Source organism: Lonchura striata, chromosome 2 (assembly GCF_050655825.1).
Source record: "Lonchura striata isolate lonStrDom1 chromosome 2, ASM5065582v1, whole genome shotgun sequence".
In the NCBI taxonomy this organism is placed as follows: Eukaryota; Metazoa; Chordata; class Aves; order Passeriformes; family Estrildidae; genus Lonchura; species Lonchura striata.
In genome coordinates this window covers 148,307,956-148,314,575 of record NC_140704.1, presented here as the reverse complement: position 1 = coordinate 148,314,575, position 6,620 = coordinate 148,307,956, and positions in this window count along the sequence as shown.

Below are 6,620 nucleotides of genomic sequence, written 5' to 3'. Positions count from 1 at the left end.
ACCCCGTTGAGTGCTCCGTAGCGCAGTGCACGCCGGGAGCTGTAGTTCTAGCTGGAGTCGTTCTGTCTCCTTTTCCGCCAATCTTTCCCACACAGAGAGGACGCCGAGGGGTCGCGGCGGACGAAGAAGCGCACCGACACGGCACGGAGGGACAGTCCCGGGGCATGGGGCCGGCTGAGCCCCGCCAGGCGCGGACCGGGCGGGCGGAGGCCGCCGCAGCGGACCACAACTCCCAGAGGCACTTGCGGCGTGGGCTCGCCGGCTCCTGGGGCGGCGCTCCCCGTGGCCGCCCCGCGCCGTGAGGGCGGCTCGGGGCCGCGGGCGGGCGGGGCTGCCGTTGTCCGTGGACCCGGGCTCCTCTCAGCCGTGGGCTGAGGGAAGGGAGGGGAGAGCGAGCGGTGCTGGACGCTGCCCTGAGACTGGAGTCCAAACTCACCTACACAGACCGCGATGCCAAACCCCGGTGAAAATCAGTGAAGCCCAAGGCAGCACAATCTCTTAGTCTGTTTTCCATGAAATAATGCTGCCAGCTTCCAAATCTGATGCCTCTGATGCCAGATTTTCCAGACAAGCAGGGGGAAGCGGAAGTCTTTCTAGAATCGTTCAGATTGTGAAAGACCTCCAAGATCAATGGACCCAGCCTATAACCTTGTGGAGCAGAGCATGGCACTGAGTGGCAAGTCCAGTGGTTGAACACCACCACCACCCTGGGCACCCTTTCCCAATGCTTAACCACCTTTTCAGTGAAGAAAGCCTCCCTGATACCCAACTTGAACCTCCCCTGATGCAACTTAAGGCCATTTTCTCTTGTCCTGTTTCTTTTTGCCTGGAAAAAGTGACTGACCACCTCGACACAACCTACTTTCAGGCAGCTGTCGAGGACAAGAAGGTCCCCCTGACCCTGATTTCTCCAGGATAAACACTCCGAGCTCCCTCAGCCGCTCCTTATCAGATGTGTGCTCCAGCCCCTTCCCCAGCGCTGTTGTCCTCTTCTGGACATACTGCAGCATCTCAAATGTCCATTTTTGTCATGAGGAGGCGACAACCGAACACAGGAGCTGAGGTGTGGCCTCGCCGGTGCTGAGTACAGGGCAACAGTCAGTGCTCTCACACTATTGCTGATACAGGCCAGATGCCATCAACCTTCTTGGCCACCTGAGCAAACAGTGGCTCATGCTCACCCACTGTTGACCAGCACTCCCAGGGCCTTTTCCACCAGCATCTTTCCAGCCACTCTTCCCCGAGCCTGCAGTGCTGCATGCAGCTGTTGTGTCCCAAGTGCAGCCCCTGGCACTTTGCCTTGATGAACCTCATGCATTGGTGTTGGCCCATTGATCCAGCCTATAGCCCTAAAAGCCCATTTCCAGTTGTAGTAGCTCCTTCTAAAGGAGAACATGTCAATCCATTTGAATTTATATCTTTCAGTGACTTCAGTTCTGCTTATGTTGCATCTGCTAAAAACTAGCATTTTATTTTCTTATGCTTTTGAAACTTCTTGAAACTTTCACCAATAGGGGAAACAGGATCAGTGTTTCACTTGTGTTCCTTGAAAATAATCCCTAAATATGTGAAACTGAAGAAGTGAGATGTCTACACGTCTCACAGTTTTCAGCAGTATCCAAAACATGTTAATTCGTGAAAATTGGACAGACTCACTTGTGGGTGCAACTGAGCAAGTTAAAGAAATAAACTGTAGTCCTTTTTATATAATTTCTGAAGTACAGCTTATGGTTTTGAACTCTTGGGGCCAAACATAATGAAAGTGATAAGACACAGTGAACATTCAGCCTTCTATAAATATGTGTATTGAGTTACTACCTGCAAAGCAGAACATGTTAGCATTAGCATAGAAGCCAATTTCTTAAGGTCTCTGCCAACAACAGTCAGAACTACACAGAACTATATTTGCCCTTTGTCCTTTAAGTACAGCTGGTGATAATAATCCTCCTCATTTTCTGAAACTGAGAGGAAAGTTGTAATTTTTTTTCATCAGCCAAATATTCAAATGCATTATTATGGTTTTAACTCATGTCAGATGCAGCTTTAGTTCAAAGATCATCCTTCTAACCATCAGCTACAGACAGTCCTCTCTTTACTGAAGAGTTTCATTCCAACTATTTGTCTCATTTTTCTTTTCTCTGTGCATAAGGGCATGCAGGCTCCAATGTTCTCGTCATGCCATATGGTTTCAGCAGAATGCTGGCAACTAGTGAAGTTGATATATCTTACTAGTTGTCTGAAGAAAACAAGCAGCAAGTCAGGTTGGAGCCACTGCTCACAGATATTAAATGTAACACTATGAGTAGCATCCTGATTTCTCTAAAACCGTTTAAAACCAGTTTAAGTTGCCTGACATTATAGTTCCTCTTTCTGTGATTAATACTTTTTATTCTCTGAGGGTTTTCAAAAGGTTTTCCCCCATTTTTATTGTTTTAAACATATCTGTGTATATGGAGTAGCCCTACAAAGCTCAGATAACAGAATAAATACAGTGGTAGGATTGAGGTTTGTTTGAGAACAGTTGATATGTTTCAAAGCAAGTTTCTTTTATTACATTATTACATGAGCCATGTGCTATGGAATACTCAATAAAAGTCAATAAAGCCCTTAGCATAATTGTGGTGCTGTTGTTTAAAACAACTGTTTTCCTAATTCAGTTTCAAAGCAGAGGAAACAGCTGTAGTCTATAAATATATATGTGTTGATCTCTTTGAGCTTCCTTATGTATTAAGTAATGGGCAGCAAATGTAGTTGTGAATTACAAGAATTTCTACTTTTAGTGAGGACATCAGAAGAGTATCCGGACACCTTTTTGTCCAACATCAATTTTTCATTTACCGCCAATGAAAGATGGACCTTTGACCATATCTAGGCTGACAATCAAACTACCCAGTAAGATTAAGAAAAAGTTGAATTGCATTAATAAACCACTGCTTCATGGGTAATTTGCAGCCAAATTATCTGTTTTTACACCCCTTCCACCCAACCCCATCAAAGTGGACTGGCCAGTTTTGCTTGAATATCTCCTAAATCTGCCGGAGCAACAGTTTCTACACATGCTGGTCCACATATGCACAAAACTCCATGGCCCAAGTTCTGTAAAATGTGGTGGTCATCATTTTGGAGCAGGTCCAATGGGTGGCAACAGAGGTAATTGGAGAAAGCTGGGCCTGTTCAGCCTTGGGAAGAGACAACTGAGAGGGGACCTCATCAATGTCTGTCAGTGCCTGCAGGGAGGTGTCAGAGGATGGACCAGGCTCTGCTCAGTGGTGCTCAGCAATAGGACAAGAGGCAATGGACAGAAACTGATGCCCAGGAAGTTCCACCTGAAAATGAGGAAGAACTTCTTTACTGTGTGGGTGATTGAGCACTGGAACAGCTTGTCCAGAGAGTTTGTGGAGTCTCCTTTACAGGAGATATTCAAGAACCATCTTGATGTTCCCCCTCCCAACCCCCCGCTCAGCCCCCTAAATTATCAGGCTAGCCCAGAGATCCGAGCCTTTGAGGGGAGGAATATCAGGAGATGGCAAAGATTTCCAAAAGAGGCTCTTAGCCCAATATATGATGTTGCAGCTCTCTTTATTCTGTGAGTCCAAGGGGAGAGCGGGGCAAAAGAGGACTAACAGGAAATGTCAGGGGTTTATATAGACTTTGGACAGGGTGGGCTTCTTGGCTCTCTGCCAGCCCTGTCAGGGCAGGAAGGAGGGGTCCAGGGTTATCTTGATCAGATCACAGGGTCCCGGGGAAGGGGGAACAGAATGCCCATGAGCACAATGTAACAGAATCTGAATACAATCCTTTGCCATGTGCTATGGGATGACCCTGCCTAAGCAGGGAAGTTTGACCAGATGACCCACTGTGGTCCCTTCCAGCCTTATCCATTCTGTTATTCTATGATTATTATATTAGCAGAACTTTTAGAACTTTCACTTGAGAAGTATCTGAAGTGTGAGACTGAAACATCTTGTACAACAGCCAATAATAAAATGTGAATTGCATGAGTAATTTGGCAGCAGCAGTTCTACGTTTTCTGATTGGATTACTAAATCACCTAAGACTGCAATCAAATGTTCAGTATTTACAGCAAGCAGCAAAAAGTAATTCAGTTTGAAGTACTGAAGGAGGTTCAGAGGGTATCAGGAATGATTAGTTAGCCTTAAATGGTCTAAGAGAATGAGCTCTTAAATGAGTTTTAAAGAAAAAAATAACAAAAAGTAAAAAATCCCAAAGAAATTAATGTACTCCAGCAACAATATAATGCAGGAATAATAGGATGCTGATGATGCTTTTATACCTGTGTAAGAAGGATACTGTTGATTGTAAAATGTTGCAGATAAAGCAAAGAGATAAGGAAATATTCAGTACTTATTCACAGAAATGAGTAATGGCTGGATTAGTGAACATTAATAGTCCAGCTGCTGAACAATTATAATCCATTATAACATTAATTTCAGCTTTTAGTAGTGAAAAAACAGGAGTTTTCATAGCAATGACTCCATTGCTTGCTCAGCCACTCACAGGTATTTCATGGAATGAAAATGAAATGTTATAACTATATAATGAGACACCAAATAATAATTTTGTTAATATGTGTTTTTTGTTGTATTTTGTCAACCTTTCATTTTTATGGTTGATTCTATAAATGGGTGGCAACTACAACATTTTATTACCATCCAAATGTAGCTGATGATATGTTTCTACCAGCCCCATGTAGCCAGTGCAAAAGTCTAATGGGGAATAGAGGCTGATAGAGACTGTTGTGGCCTGAATGAAGTCACGCTGCTTCCGAGTGCTGCTGTGCTGCATGTGTTGGAATTCCAATATTAACAGGAGTCAAAGGCAGCTAAATGGTGCCACAATTGATATCACTGATGCATTTTTCTCAGTCACTCAGGCAACAGAGTGCAGGCCACAGTTTGCTTTTGCTTGTAGGAGTATTCAGTATACCTGGAATTGAGTATCCCATGGGTGGAAACACAGCCCAACCATCTGCCATGGACTCATCCAGACTGCACAGGAAAAGGGTGGAGCTTCAGAACACCTGCAATACATCAATGATATCATTGTGTGGGGCAATACTGCAGAAGAAATTTTTCAGCAAGAAAAAAAAAAAATAATCCAAATTCATCTGAAAGCTGGTCTTGCCACAAAACAAAGTAAGCTAAAGGGACCTGCACAGGTGTGGCAGGACTGTCCTCCCTACCACAGAAGAGCTTATCTGTTCTATCAGCAGTTGTGACAGCTCTGGTCATTCTCCCCCTCACAGGATTTGGTGAGATAACCAGGCTGGACATTTGTCCAGTAGGGAATTATCTCTGGTGCCAGAGGTGGAATTACCAGCTGACAATAAATATCTGGCCTTGTGAACAAGATGCAGGGAGATAAGCTGGAATTTCTAGCATTTCAAGACTGACAAGACTGACAGACACTTCACTTTACAAACTATAAAAGTCACACAAAACTTTCACAAAATCAGAAGTCGCCTACACACACCCTGGAAATGTGTAGGTTTTTCCCCAAAGTTTGGATGCAAACTTTGTGGTTAATTCCCTGGAAATTGAGTGAAGGGATTCTATGTGTATTCTGTATGTATTCTCCATCATCAATTTGGTGGTAACCTTTTTGTCATGCACTGTATTTTTTATCTACATATAGTTATTTTTGTTTTATCCAGCTTAGTAAGTATTCTGTTTAGAATCTTATATCTTGTTAATCTTGGGTCTGTTCAATAAATAATTCATTTTAAAGTAGACCTAATCAGCCATTCTTAAGAACTTGAAAGCAAGAGCAATCTGGGGTGCAGGCTGCATCAAATAGATCTAGTTCTTGCGAGAGAAAATGGCAGGATGGGTGCAATCGTGTGCCTATGGAGGTGGTTAACAAAATAGCTGCTATGTCCCCACTGGCTAAGAGGAAGGAAAAAAAAGCTTTCCTAGGCCCAGCGGGGTTTGGGAGAATGCACATTCCAGGTTATAGTCAGCTTGTTGCCCCCTTTATCAAGTGACCCAGAAGAAGAAGAAATATTTTGAGTGGGGCCTTGAACGAGGAGGACTTTGAGCAGATCAAACAGGAAACAGCTCTTGGGCCCATATTGACAGACTAGCCATGTGGAATATCCTCTACACTGCAGCAGGGGAGCAGGGTGTCACCTGGAGCTTCTGGCAAAGTGTACTACTTCGAAAGCTATTGATTTTTTGAGGTTGGGATTGAAGGCACTTGAGATGGTATTTTATGTTTGGACTGAGGTGTTTATTATTTTTATTTATGTTACAGTCTCACTACTGTGAGTTTGGCAGCTTTTTCATTAGTAAGGCACAAAATGGCTAACTCTTGCTTTAAGGTCTTTTAAAACAACACTATTTAATTAAGGAAGGACACTTAGATTATTTTCTTTTTTAACTTAATAACTGATCTCCTGAAGTCCGCAATGCAGACTTTTTTGTCTAATCACAAAATATCACTTAAACCTATGAAGAAGGAAGAAGGTAAAATACAACCTACCTCCACCCTAAAACCTCCATCTTGCTTCATATTTATTTCTTAAAATCCTAAACTCTAAGTTTTCTATTTTGTGATATTACAGATTTTTAACTAACTACACACTCATAAGTTTAATGCTA